The sequence below is a fragment of the Lepisosteus platostomus genome, chromosome 19 (genome assembly GCF_059453375.1).
Source record: "Lepisosteus platostomus isolate fLepPlt1 chromosome 19, fLepPlt1.hap1, whole genome shotgun sequence".
Taxonomy (NCBI): Eukaryota; Metazoa; Chordata; class Actinopteri; order Semionotiformes; family Lepisosteidae; genus Lepisosteus; species Lepisosteus platostomus.
In genome coordinates, this window is record NC_142629.1 from 18,431,655 (window position 1) to 18,447,044 (window position 15,390).

General features: G+C 37.8%; 1 protein-coding gene and 1 long non-coding RNA gene across 5 annotated transcripts in view; one reads left to right on the forward strand and one right to left on the reverse strand.

The window, feature by feature from the left end:
- Positions 1 to 15,390, reverse strand: part of elfn1a (extracellular leucine-rich repeat and fibronectin type III domain containing 1a) — a 165,938-nt gene that overhangs the window by 39,704 nt on the left and 110,844 nt on the right. The gene's annotated exons all lie outside the window — the stretch shown is intronic.
- The window catches only part of LOC148645331 (uncharacterized), a 124,876-nt gene continuing 120,304 nt past the window's right edge, over positions 10,819 to 15,390 (forward strand). For both annotated transcript variants that reach the window (XR_015928297.1, XR_015928298.1), the window contains exon 1: positions 10,819 to 10,970. This is a non-coding gene — a long non-coding RNA (uncharacterized LOC148645331). The remainder of the gene's footprint in view (positions 10,971 to 15,390) is intronic.

A 15,390-nucleotide genomic window follows, 5' to 3' on the forward strand; every position in this document is an offset into this window, starting at 1 on the left:
CTAACACATCCTGTTGTCTTGAGCTGCTTCCAACTATGAGTTCTGAAAGGCTGTTAATCATAGCATACAGTATCTTGAGGTTTACAATTTTAAGCTGTTTATTCCATTTCCCTACATGTAGCATATCAGTATAATTCACCGCAAGCAACTTTTTAGAGAAAAGGTATAAATAGGTAAATGAGTAATTTTGCTGGCACTCACAATTCCAGCAAAACTAACCCTTCTGTGGAGTGCATGCTACTGCAATGCATCAGTCCTATAGCAAGAATGGAAATATATGTTAAATAATGATGTAGAATGTAAGGGAAAGTAAGCATTTTGGAAAACAAATATTCCAAAGTAAGTGAAATTGCAAGGAAAAGGGAATCAATCAAAATGTAATGATGTACCTATGTAATCGTTTGCATAAAATACATCAATGCATTAAATGTTTCGTTGGCATGACAAAAAAATGAAACACTTCACTGAGACTACAGAAGGACAGAGCCAACAGGTGCCTACTGTATTTAACATGCTGCTTAAACCATATAGTCTTGACATTGCTGATGTAGATCAAGTCTACATCACATAGTCGTAAAGTCGTACTGTATGTAACCAGAAATTCCCAAGTAGCAGTGCATGAGTTTGGTGGGCTGGAGTCATCAAGGGCTACATCAAAGGAGCCTGTGATCTTGTGCTACTGTCAGTGACAGCTGCTTCAGTGTTCTCTCTAATGCTTTGGCCTAATGTTGGTCATTATGAGCTCACAGCATAAGAACCAGGCAGATAACTTGCACATTTGCTGGGAGTGTACATTTGGTTGGACACATATTTGTTTTCTTTACCTGTTCTGTACTAGAGTGAGGCATAGCTGCAATCTAAACAAGTTAAAAACTGGCAATTCAAAATCTGGGGGCTGGGGGCTAAATTACAACATAATACTGTAAAATAAACTGGCACTGGAAAGTTTAGATACATATAAAAGCAAACAAACCCACATGAGCCCTACAAAGGGATCTTTCTTTATATTGTGTAGTCACTATGAAGTAACAGGAACACCCATATGCAATTAACAAATTCCAGTTTTAGGAGATGCAATAAATTCTTTTGGTGTTTGGAATTAGCATCATACACAAATGGCCCCGAAATGCTATAATTACTGTGCTTGTTTTAAAGAATGTCATGCTAATCAGAGTGAAGCAAAATCGTACTCCCTTTCAAAACAAGCAGTTTGGTTTGTAAGATATAGTGAGTGCTTTGCTTGTGTGAGATGCAATTTTGAAGGTGTTTGTGAACGACAGCATTCAGGCTGCTTCAGCATTGTGCCCAATTTGATCAAGAGTCCTTCATCCAATTGCTCCAGTTTGCCAGTTTCCCCCAGAGCCTGAGACAAGACTGAATCACGACTGAGAAAAAGAGCTACACTGAGCACGATAAGATTCATTATTTTAAGGGTGATAAGACAAAAAAAAAAGAAAAATAATTATCTCCAAAGGAAAGGAAGGCCTTTCAAAAGAAGCTGTAAAAAGAGGCAGTTTTATGAGCTGAATATTTCATATTGTGAACTGAAATTAAAGGCAGGGAATGTGATTTTGTGATATTATGTGCAGAATTAAATTTTGATTAGCTGCGCATCCAGGGCACTTTGGTGTGATTTGTGTAATAATGGGGTCCATTAAAATGTGAAAAACTTTGTAAAGATAATACAGAATGGGGGGCTTACAGACATTTGAAGCTATAATTCTGGTTAGTTTAAGTCAGTGCTGTTGAAAAAAAAATGTGTCTGGCACTGGCACCGAAAAATATAACTTATTATAATTCATCGGTAGGATGAATTAAAAGAGCTACTGCACCAGCTTAAGGAATGAATGTTTACTTTCCCTCAATAAAACTATCTGTGGGGTATTTCAAGATTATTGTGGTAAGAAAAAAACTGCAGTAAGTCTGCATGATTCTGTGGTGCAACTGAAGACCAGCTATGTTCAGTCCACGCACACGTACACAGGAAGCAGAAGAAAGGTATCAAATGAGAGAAGAGCATTCTGCCTTCTGTGCTATTTGGTAGTTCGTACTTAATTGATCTCATCTACCCATTTTGTGAAGAAAGCCAAGGTATCAGCTTCAATCACATGGCTGGGCAGCTTGTTCCACAAATCTCTGGATAAAGAGGTGTATTTTGCTCTCTGTTTTAGATCTGCACAGACCCAATATTGATTCCAAGACAAGAATGCCCACATTTTCAATTTGTTCAATACAAGATAAGTTATTTATGCACAAGGTAAAATGGGCATTCTGGGAGTAAGAGCCACCAAAAGGCAGATACCCGGTAAGGCTCTGCAAATATTTCTTTTTCCAAGCGTTTAAATCTGGTATCTGAAATGTTACATTATTCTTTTTGATTTATACAAAATCATTAACTGATAAAAAATGCTTCTATCAACTATTGTTTTAGGCTGCCTTTGTTTTGTATTTGGAAAACAGATTAGACTAGGGAACAAAAATGGGACCTGCAGGTTTTTATATAATTTTCCAGACCATCAAGCCAGTACTACTTTTTCGCCTTTCTGAGCTCAACAGCTGGGGGCTACAAGCTGATAGCTCTCAAACATGCTGAATCAGTGCTCCATCATTGGTCTGAATTAGTTATTTCTATAATAAAGGTACAGTATAAACATGTGAAATATATGACGACTACTGACAAACAGAAAAATTACAGAGGCCATCAAGGTGTTAAAATTAAACGTAAGGCTACATTAGTTGAAGACCTAATGCTGACATTATGATCATATAAAATATATTCTATCGGTGCTGGCTGGGAGTGTGGCTCTAACAATGAGCAAACAAAGTAGCTGATTTTTAAACTTCCACAGGCAGCTCTAGTTTTTTGCTGTTGTTTAACATTATTACCACAGATGTGAGAGATAAGCATCAAACTCTTTTCTGTTATATACTGTACAGTACAGCATGCGATCTATAGAAGTGCATTTTGAAACATGCTAGGGGATGTGATTTTTGCATCACTATGTGGTTTGGTGATCTGGTCTTTGATCAGAACTGTGCATCGACAAGGTTACATTTCACTCAAGTTTGCAGAAAGAACTAGAATGTACACTATGGTATGTGATGTACAGTGTGTATGTACAGTAAAAGTACAAAATCAGAGTTTCTCTTTTAATGTAATGTATTTTTACATAGTTTTGCTCTTAAAGTTTAAATTAAAATCAATTCAATTAAAGGATATGCATATAAGCATATTTAATAAAAATATCATCTAAAAGATGTAAATATATACTCTAGTCCTGCATAACCACCTGGGCATAAAAACAGCCATATGCCAACTGACAGTTTGAATCCTCACACTCAAACAGGCAATAATTCACATTGGGAAGGTGCATACATTTATGTTGAAACCTACATTTCCTTCTTTTAAGAAAAAAGCCGTTGAAATGCAGTCTTGCTAAGAAAATCTGTGGAACAAAGCTGATCTTTATATTTTTGGTAACCTCTAACTGGGATAAAAGCCTGGCAGGAGATTTCTGAACATAAACCTTTATTGTTGAAAAACTCCACAGGGTGTAAATATTGGTCTTTTCAATACAAACACAAATTCTGACCTATTCAAACTTAAACCCTGCACATACAGTATTTTAACGTGATGAAACTGGCCTTTTTCATAAGATATCCCATTCTGGAAAAGGTCATAGGTGATATTTCCTAGAATGGTGAAAGGTTTTGAAAACTATTGCGCTCTTTTCAAGAAAAGCCAACAGCAGAAAAACCTGCCATATTTCTTTCAACTTTATTAGATTTAGAAAGACATTTTCAATATCAAAGTGAAGAAGGCTTGTGAATAAAAAGTATTTGGTCTTACTATATTTGAAGCAAATATAACTGGTTAATTAAAGTTAAAGACAACAAACTACCTTACATTGGTTTAGTTCTGCTTTAGATTGCTTTAGTTCTAATGTTGATTTAGTCCCATATGAATATGTGAGAGTTTTTGATATTGTTACAAAATGCTCTGCAAATAAGGTCACCCTAAAACTTCATATTAGCTGTGCAAGATAAACTACATTGTCTGGGGATTCTTCACAAGCAAAATTAATTGAATGCACAAAACCCAATTAGTTCTTTGCAAAGGTGAAATTATTTTAAAATAGATTTAACCTTGTTTAATATATGAAAGGCAAATCTTAATGAGTAAATATACAATGCATACACATCTTCTGCCAAAATGTGCACTGTCGAGCAATCCACCATTTTTCACAGTGTCATGCAATCATACAGCAGAGTTAGTCTTGAATGGAACACCAATGCAGGTTTTACACCATGAGAACATCAGAAGCTTCTAGGCAGCCTTGCCAGACTCACTGATGATAACCAAGATTTAATACAGTATATGCAACACTCGCTGCATTTGGTCAATTCAGAGTGGCTGTGTGGAGAATCCCAGTCACAGGTGGCTAATGACATTTCCCAAATTAGACCCTGTCAATGTCTGGACTACAGACATTTTTTTCTACTTACTTTTTTTTCCTAATAAATTAATAAATTGAATTTCTCAATTACGGTCACTTCTTTTTGTAACTCTTTTACCCAAAGACTGAGGTTATAAAGGCCTAAATCTGATTACATTGCTGCAGAAGCATAAGACAGTCTAGAATAAAAAAAGGGTTCTTTGGCACACATGCTCCTTGCTTTGCTGTTAGCTAATTCATTAGTGTTCAGAAAAGGAGCCAAGAATCCCTAAAAGGTAATTAGGAGAAAGCAAAGGTTTGTGGGAATTCGTGGCCTTTTGGGTTACCCACCCTCGAGGCAGTGGTAATGTGCCTTCAAGGCATTACAAGAGTCACAAAAAGTATTGCGTGCTAACGTTTCCAGAAGCGACCGATCTCGTCTCCAGTGATATGTGACTCTCTAGTTACCATCAGATCCTCCGATCTCCTTGTTTAGATGGCTCTGTATATATTCAACTCTAATGAGAGAGAACACAAAAAGTAGCACTGCTTTTACAGTTTGCAAACGGATATGAAATGCCATAATATATGCAGTACCATCTGAATATATTACAGTGTATTCATAGTATTATGCAATATATAATAGTATTCTGCTAGATCTTTTCCCAGAAATTGAACCAAGTAATGACTATACATATATTCTCACAACTCCTTTCCCATTGAGAGTCATAGTGGCAAAGGGACAAGACAGAAAAGGTTAGACCATTATGGTAGAGCGTGCTGGTCAGTCTAGCCCATCTTGCATAGGAGCTATCTTCCCTGCTTTGTGGTTGCACCAGAGAGTTTCTATGGTAATGAACAAGTGTGGTTGTTAGGCTTGTTATTGTAGACCAGAGAGTAGGAGAGATGGTCTCTCTGGCTCTTGACTGAAGACCTGGTGTGTCTCTACTGCAGGTGGTGAGTGGATCATTATAATTGTGCTGGTTAGTGAACTCGGAGTGTTGGTTAGTGATTACGTAATGTTGTGAGAAAGTAAACAGATATCTGTAAGCTAATGAGAAATCAGAATATAATACATATTATACAGTACATACAATACACATGTATTGTGCTGCTAGGGTACTTAATGCTCATAATGCAGTGTAAGAGTGGTAGTGTTTATGTGCAACAGGCCTGAAGCCAGTTCACCTGAGGTCAGTGAATCCTGGCTTTCACATTTCCAACGTACAGATACAATGGGCAGGTACAGTGACATACTGCCAACAGTAAGTGAAAGGATGAAATAGCACAAAAATATGAAAACGATACTGAAGAATGACTGAAGAAAAACAGGCAAATAAAAGTATAAGAGCTCATTGGACCCTTAATTTGAATTGGCTTAGTCAGCACTTATACTGTATCAGAAGTGGCAATCTTAGAGAACCTTAGTGCATCTATCCATATCCCAAAGAGCTCTTAATGGTTACAAAACAAGAGGCCAGTACAGATTCCATGATAATAATCCTTAATGTTCAATCCAGCGGCTAAATCTTTGGTCCTGAAAACTGTATTATGAGTTCATCTTTAAAATACATTAATTAATGACTTATACTAAAGACCTTCTCACTATCAAAACAAACAGTACAAAAGCCTGATGTGCTTGTAGCTCTGAAAACTATACTCATTTCTGAAGGACCAGTCAAGGAAGTGTTTGATCTCAGTAGGTTTCCATCAAGAGACTGTAAATTAAATCTTCTGCCATACAACAGAGGTCCTGCCGTATGAGATCAAACAAACATTTGCTTATTTTTAAAAACACATAGATTGGATTTAAATTGAAATGCGTATCAAAAATTCGCTGCTTATCACGAAAATCAATTCAATTTCTGAGGAGAATTGTGGAAAGAGAATCGTCTTGCAGAACAAACAGCACACAAAACCACACAAAGGACACTTAATTACAACCCGAAAGAATGTCTTTTTCCTTTTTAAACTAAATACGGAAGATAAATAATAGAGGTGTAGGGTGGAAGGCTGCAATTACTGGCAATGTAAGCAAAAGCACACATTTTTAATAATTTAAGACATCCATTATTCAAAATGAAGGTACATAATAGATATTAGAATTTAATCATACACAGTTTTCTATTAAGAATTTGTCACAATGATAAGATTCTTATTAAAAGGAGAAACGTGAAATGCTGAAGAGAAACACTTTTTTTTCCACTTGTCTCTCAACTTGTCTTTCTTCTACTCTTATGCCAATCCATAAATAAAAAATGAAATAATTGAATTATTATTTTGCTATATTGCCATGTTAGAATAACAAACTAAAAAAGAAGCCTTAGATTTAATTAAAACCATTCTCAAAAAGGTTAATTGTGACATTCATAAATGCAGGAGTGGGGATAGCAGTACAACTTATCTCCACAGAGTCCACCCTGGAAATATCTCTAACGGCATTTTAGTAGAGCGTTCTGAGTGATGCCAGATGCTATTTCACAGCCTTCTTCAGTAAATAATTAGCCTACAACAGACGCACTCACAGAAACCAAACATCTCTCTTCGAGCTACAATAAAATGTCACTGCACAGCTGTCCCTGGAATCCTTCAGCGATACAAAGACAGAAGAACTATACCAAGTGGCCACAGTCAGTGACGTACAGTACTGCGGGAGACAATGAAAACTGCCGGAGACCACCATGGCATTGCGATAACTGGAATGCGCTCACACCCTAAGCCAAGGAATGGCGAGAACTGATGAGCTCAGGAGCTGAACTGCAATGGAAATTAAGTAAAAGGAGAAACATGCAGGACTGCCATGATCAGTTAACTCATTTTTGCTAACTGATGAACACAGCACTCCAGACTTGACCTTTTCTCTTAATTGCAGGTCAGTACATTCATTTAAATTTTCACCAGCTTGGTCTTCCCCCCACAAACACTGAATTGGAAAAGGCAAAAATGGATGGATGGATGCTAGCATACTCAAAAACAAATCTAAATTAGAAACTTCTATGCAAACTTTTAAACTAAAGGAATAATATTTGAATCCATACTGTATAGAAGACTTACTCTTGGAAAGGAAAGTTCTTCTCCACTGAAAGTTGAGGTTTAGGGATGGTTGTGTGAACCGTGTTATTCACTGTATTTTAATAACACAAAATCACAGAGGTAGCAGACTCCCTGTTTAAAGAGCAAATTCAGTTCAAATAAAAACCTCTTCACATGTTCCTCATTGATCTATAATGTCCAACTCGATGCTTCCCTCAAGACAGAGAGATGATTAAATCCAGATCACATTTGTCACTAGTGGAAGTCATGCTACATAGCAAACAAAGTCACAATAAAAATAAGCCTGAGGGTCTGAAAATGATGTAATATGATTTTTGTGTTATTAGTTTTTTTATCCATTGTAAGGCTTTATTCTATTTTATTACTAAATATTATTAAGGTATTTGTTTCTTATTGCAAGATGCTGCTGCATATTGGTTCAGTGAACTAAATAAAATATTACATTGAGGGTTTTCTTTTGAAATTTCTCAGAGTACATCTCTAGGAAAGTAATAATGACATAAAAATAAATGACATCTTGTAGAAACTTGGGTGAGTCTACTTCATGAGCAGAAAGCAAAATGCTTTTGAATCTGAGAACCCGAGAAGACATAGCCTTGCACAAAGAAAGTTCAGATGTTGAGATTTCTGGATTCTGTTTGGCACAAGATCAATAAAATGATTTAAACTTCAAGATCCACAATAGTCCAGCTGAGGTAAAATGATCAGTTTCTCCAGTAGAGAAATAATATGATTTCTGACATCAACTGATTGTCTTGAAATTTGATTAGTCAACCCTGGACTTGCTGTTTGATGTGCTAAGGATTGTGATTATTCCGTGTCAATGCCTGAGCGGATAGTGATACAATTTGAATTTTCCATGCCTTGGGCCCCAGCTAATGCTGTCATATTATCAAACGGAATCAGTTTAAGCTTGTCGAGCAGGCCTGTGCACATTAGAAGCAATAATGAAAGTAGCAGTGCTCACAGAAATGGGGATCTGAAATGAGCTAAAGAGAATTGAATTACCAGAGCCAAACTGGAGGTATAATGCTGGAGTGATTTAAAAGAAGGCAAAATCTTCATAATGCCACAACATGCCCCTGCCCGCCAGTCATTACAGGTCTGCATCTTTATTTTTTCTTCAGAACTTAAGTTTAAATGTCAAAACCTTGCAGGTGAAAAAAAGTGGTGTGTTGTTCTGTGCAGTAAAGTTAGGTTATCATAAAGAAGTGCAATCCCTTATCTTGCTCTGTACACTTATCAGTTGAAAGGGAAAGACTGTCAAATCTAGACATTTTCCATTCCCCTTGCACTGTTCTATTACTGAACTACTTAAATGTTCCGATATAAGGCACTGCTATCAATAGGAGATTCCAATCTCATCTTTCACTGACTCTACCTCAGGCCAATTTGGCATTGACTTCAGCCGAGGTTTATATGAGATGTATAATACAATAAGAAAGCTGGTACTCCCACACACTTGCTGTAATGATTCAGAAGTACTTTTGCTATTAACCAAAGTAGCCCCACTGTCATGGCAAATATTATATAGTTTTGTCTGAGACTGAAAGACATACTGCTGGCAGCAAAGTGAAATGTAGAAGAGCCTATAAATGGATAAGTTAATCTAGGATGGAGATCACCTTGGCATTAAGCCACAATCTCTTAATTGTTCATCTTTTATTAGTATCCATCTTTTTTAGCAGCAAAAGTAAGTACTTGTACTAAAAGCCGTTTATGAGTACTTGTTGTGAACATGAATACTACGTTTACAAATTCGAAATATGTTAAATATATTTCAGAATAAAAGAAAGAAAGTTGCATGCAAAAGTCTAGTCATATAATGTATTTTAATATGTTTTTTACCGACAATGTTATCAGTTTCACCTGTTAAACAAATAAATATTAGACAATGATTTGACTACGCACAGAGATAAAGTCCTACAAATGATAAACATAATGAATGATAAATTCATTCACTACACATATTTCTCTCTAAGTAGTTTGGTTGTAAGACAGTCCTTTAACCTTGGATGAAGGCCAGAAAGCATCTTAAAGTAGAATTCTCCTTTGAAGCTAAACAAATGAAATTTACATAATTCTCTATTTATCATCAGAGACCAGTTAAAGGTTGGACCATGGACAGTCTTGCTCTATGTCTGGTTTAAATCAGCTGACTAGAGATTGCCTCAGTTATTAGGTTTGGATTGAGCTTGGAAATGTCAAGACCTCAGCAGGGCCATACAATTAAAGTAAATTATCCTTATGATAAATCAATATATTAAGATAAATGCATCAGATTTTCTTGGAATTTTCGGGAAGTATTGTACACAACTTAGATGTAAGAGAATTAGATTTCTAAATATATCTCAAAAGGTGCTGTGTCATTCAAAGTGCGAAGAAGCCAAAATGATGATGAGACATGCGTGGAGAGGAGAATGGCTCATCGCTGGAATAAAGAAGAGATAATAACAATCCTTCAAATGTATATACAGGAAGCAGGCAGCATTGCTGCCTCACAGCGCTGGGTCATTGGATTCAATTCCGAACCTGGGGTGCTGTCTGTGTGGAGTTCGTATGTTCTCCCTGTTTTCCCACGGGTTTCCTCTGGGAGCTCTGGTTTCCTCCCACAGTCCAAGGACATCCTGGGAAGATTGGCCCTGGTGGGAACGTGTGTCTGTTTGTGTGTGCCCTGGGAGGCGTCTTGTCCAGAGTGTATCCTGTCTTGATGGATGAGTATACAGTAAGTGCTTTTCATGAATCTGAAAGGGCACTAAATATACAGTACGCTTGCCATATAAGCAAGAAGCAAAGGGAACAAAAACAAAAAGTACAGAAAACTGGCTTCGCGAACTGGATTCCCCAACACAGAAGAACAACCAAAAGATGTCCCGTTGGATTTCAGCAGCCATAGACAGAAGCCTGCGGAAAATATAGAGAGCCCTAAATTCAGTAGTAGATTTCTATAAAATGATGTATTTCCATAATACAGCAAAAGTGTGAAACTTCTGAAGCTGCCTAAGGTATAAAACAAAATTCTTAAAAATTGAGCCAAGAATTTGACATAAAATATTGAAATAAATATTTTAGGATTTTTTTTATTAACTGGTTTTACGCTCTACCTGTAACATACATTCTGTGAGACTCTATAGCTCCTCCAAAACATTTGGAAACACCATATACAGACACCATGGGTGATAACACAATAACTACATGTTCATGGAACCACCATACAGGTTGTGGTATCACAGACATGTCAGGACCACATTCCCCAGAAAGAGCTGCTGCTCTGTGTCACCTGATCACTTGCAGGAAGTGGAGTAAAATTGGTCAGGTGATTGTTTAAAAAGCAGGAAGCAGAAGTTTCCTGGGTCAGTTAGTGGATATTTGCTGTTTGTAGGGCTGAAGGCATGCACCTCTCTGTGGCTCACCAGTCACAGGCGGGAGAAGAACAGACTGTGGACTAAGGAGGTCTGTGAGTTTTGGGAAAGTGAACCTGTGAGTAGAGAGATTTACAAACTTTGGGCGTTTTATGTAGAAAACACTGAGACAGGCTGTTTTTGTGAATGAATTGTTTTTCTGGAGGCCAGTAAGCAGTTTAGCTGCTCTGCTACGCTAGTTAGGGACTTTGAGAAGATGTTTGATCAGGTGCTTAAAAAGCAGCTTGGGATTTTGCTTTGGTTTTTGGTTGGTGTCTCTTCATTCTCTGCACTGTGAATAAGGTGCACTTTAGTGTAACTTTACAGCTGCATAGGACCTGTGTGTTTTAAGATTTTAGAAATTGGGATAAAATTGCATAGTTTGCATTGTTCAACATGTATGGACCCAATTTCAAAAGCAGAAGACATTTTAATTAGTTGTCTGGTTTTGTAAAGGACTGACCTCCTGTCATGAGTCATGATAACTGGGGTGTAACCCTGGCGCCCTGGCCAAATTTGCCATTGGCCCTTACCAATCATGGCCTCATAATCCCATTTATGAATTGACTTCATCACTCTGTTCTCCTCCCCACTGAGAGCTGGTGTGTGGGGAGCGTACTGGTGCACTATGGCTGCTGTCACATCATCCAGGTGGGGCTGCACACTGGTGGTGGTGGAGGGGAGTCCCCATTACCTGTAAAGCTCTTTGAGTGGAGTGTACAGAAATGTGCTACTGTATATAGGTGTAAGAATGTATTATTATTATTATTTTTATTATTATTATAACTGTTGTTTAAGAGGACGGATCCAAGAAGTATTTCTTGCTCAGCACTTTACATCTGCAATAGGCTACCTTTAGGGGTGTGATTGTGATGCCACAATTTCTGGTTTATTTGGATGCTATTCTCATCACTGGACCAAATTAAGTCTACTACTACTTCACAAAAGCCAGACAGAGAAATAGGACATCTGTGTTTGAGCTGAAAGTGAAATGTAAACAATGTGTTGTCTTGGTTCCAAAAAAGTAGATGGGGCACACAATTAAATCCAATGGCCTGCACTTAATTATAAACCCCCACTATTACAGATGCTCTTGTACCATGGGATTCAACTGAATTAAATCCCTACCTAGGAATGTTAAATTGCTGTCACAAGTAGCCTACCGAATGCTGTCGCTGTGTTAGTCCTATTATACCTCCTTCTGCGTAAAACCATCCCTTGGTAAAGGAATCAAGAAAAATGGGCAGCTTTCAGAGTCTCTAAGAAGTTACTGCATTCCTAAAACCTGCTCACTTGCTTCTGCAGACTGCAGAAAGCCTTAGTTTTGGCCTGTGATGCTTTATTATATGGTGTTGGTGAACTTTTATTGCGTGTGCTGGCAGATGGCAAAGAGCTGTCAATTACTTTTTGTATCGCGGGCAGTTGTACCAACTGAGAAGAAGTCGAAATGGCCGAGAGAGAGAGATTGTATATTGAAAGGTTGAGAGGAATGTTGCAATGAAGCCTCAAACAAATAATAAAACATTTCTTTTAGTACTACAACAGCAAAAGAAGCATTAGGGATGAAGTAAAAATAGGAATCTGGAGGAATGAATGTGTAATTATAGATGATGAAAGGGAAATGACATGTACTAAACAAATATTTCACTTAGGCGTTCTGTAAGAAATGCAGACTTTTAGTTATTAAAAAGTTCAGGGTTTTTAATGAAGGTAGTGGAAACAAACTATAAATAAAAACTGGGAAATGGAGCTAGAAAAGGCTTCTTATAAAAAAGAAGCCTTCTTATGACTCAGATGTTTGTTAATGCACCATTTACATCTCACCCCCCCCCCCCCCCACCCTGGAGAAGCAATAAAAAGAGTTCACATTTTGTATGTTATATAGTCACAAATGAAGAATTTAAAGCCAGGGATGTTTTGTTAACACTGTACAATGCCCTCGTTAGGTCTCTTTAAGATTTTAGCAGGGTCTCAACATTCTCAAGGCTCATACCTACAGTATACTGTCACATAATGTTTATACACAGTTTGTAGTACGTATGGTTAAAAGACATAAGTTACCCTTCTTTATATGATAATAAAAGTACTAATGCATTAGCTTTAATTAATATAACATTGATCAACTAAAATAAACCATTGTAATCACAAACATAATGGTTACCAGCTAGGAAAAACACTACGAATCCTTCCTCTGTATCCAGGGGATGTCTGCACTTTCTCTGCCTTAACAGTTTTTTCCCTGCCCCGTGGTTAGCGTGCCCTACTGTAATGAAAAGGGCAATAAACCCATCAGTGAGCCTGTAAAGTTGTCTCCAGCCTGACACTCTCTCTGCTGCTGACACGGAGCTGGGAGAGTGAGTTACAATGTAAAAACAAGACCACACTGACATGCAGATGCTAGGTAGTGGGTAGGAGGCAGGGAGATGGAGGCTTACAGTACTTACTATAGTAGCTCCTTTTGTCTCCTGATCCTTATCTGTGGCTCAGCTAATTTGAAAGTTGAATTTAAGAACTTTCAACCACTCTGCTCTTCTTCCTTCCAAGACCAGACTGAATAAGCAAATACAGAAAAGCTGAATTCACAGATGTCAAGACCCTGCTGTACAATTATGGTCACTACAAAATAGAAAAGGTAGAGCTGCTGTTCTGGAATCAGTCCAGAGAAGAGCAACCAGATTCATTCCAGCACTTAAATGCATGCCTTACATTGAGCCTCTGCAAGAACTAAACCATTTTAGTTTTGCTCTGAGTATGAGGGGACCTAGTATGAGCACTCAAAGTCAATGTCCAAAGACATTGTCGGTGTCAACCAAAAGGTCTTCTTCAAAATGAACAGCGAAACACGAACCCAAGGGCACAAGTAGAAATTACTTGGAAATGGATTTAAAACCAAGAACAGGGCATGCTTCTCACGCAGTGCCTATGAACACATCATGACTTATTAGAGGTTGGGAGGTAGGTTGTCGGGTAGTGATCTCTTCAGTTAAAACTTGGCAGTGTGGAAAGCCTACAACATACTGCATATAAGGAGAGATGTTTTTCTGTAATGTCCCTGTTTTTTCTGCACTGGGACTACAGTATTCAGAATGGATTTGTACAACCACAAATAGATTGAAGTTGTAAAGTTATTAATACTTTAACAGATCTTAATGTTTTATTTTTCCTTACGGAGGAGCGATGTGACGGTTTTATTTTATTAATTAAGCCACACGTGAAGTGCTATTGTGAAACATTACTAAAAACTGTTGTGTTTATGCTGGATCATCAATGAAGAAGAGAGGTTGGCCAGTGACATATTTTACGGCTCTTGAGAAGCTCTGCACAGTGCTTGACGACATCAAGGCAGTGGAACTCGAACAGCATTGGATGCAGTGTCTCCTGTAGTCATGTCTGATCCCCGGCAACACTAGGGACGTTTGTAGAGCCGGTGTCTAACTTCTGATTCTGTGAAGGATCTTTGCTGACATTGACACTCCCTTTCAATGTCTCACAATGAGAAGTGCCATTCTTTAGTGGGTGAGAACTAGAACGACGCACTAACATATTCTCTTGTCCAGACTTTCCGTGACCTCAAGTTGCTGTTTATGCCAATCACTGGTGCCAGCAATGTGGTACCTGCCACACATGGGCCTTAAGAGAAGTAGGTTGTTGCTCAGCCCAGCACTGAGCCAGTAAGGATGGCATTATTGTGCAATGTGGACCATTTCTCTATTAATCTACACACAAATCCCACATCTTTCAAGTGATTCCTCATCTTCAGTGACAGGGTAGGGCAAGTGAATTAATGGACAGAGGTATTACTGACCTACAATTTAGAAATAGTGCATCTTGCTAGGCTCAAACACCTTCATGCAGATATTATTTTGAGGATGCCGATTTCTGCACCCCAGAGAGACATGTACCATCTCTGGTGCTGATCTGCAGGAGTCCCTGGGGCTTCATGTCAGCAGGTACAGTAAGTGTGCACCAAAGTCTTGGTCTGTGATGGTGTGGCCAATGTGGGCACTTTAACAACATAAGAGAATTTACAAACAACAGGAGGCAATACAGCCAATCTTACCCATTTTATGGCTAGTGATTAATGGATCAAAGCATCATTTCTTGAACGTTGTGCTACAATTTGCAAATTTCATTAGTTTGCTTTCTGTACCACAATCCAGATCTGATATCTATTGTAGATCTACAGTGTATGGAGTAAAGTAGAGCAGTGGTCCAAATACAGTTCCCTCTGCTACACAGCTAATTATATCACACTATTTTGGGCATTCACCCATCATCTGAACTCCTTTTTTCTATCCATTCCTTTCTCTTTACTGTGGATGGCTGCTGCCTGCAAATTGAGAATAATTTGAGAACCTTTATCAAAACTGAAAATCTAAATATACCACATTGTGTATGTCCTTTACGTATTGCATGTTAAAAGAACTCTTTAATTGTATTTTAAGACCTGCTTTTTCTAATAACAGTTTAATTTATTTTTTACAATAACCTTAAACAGA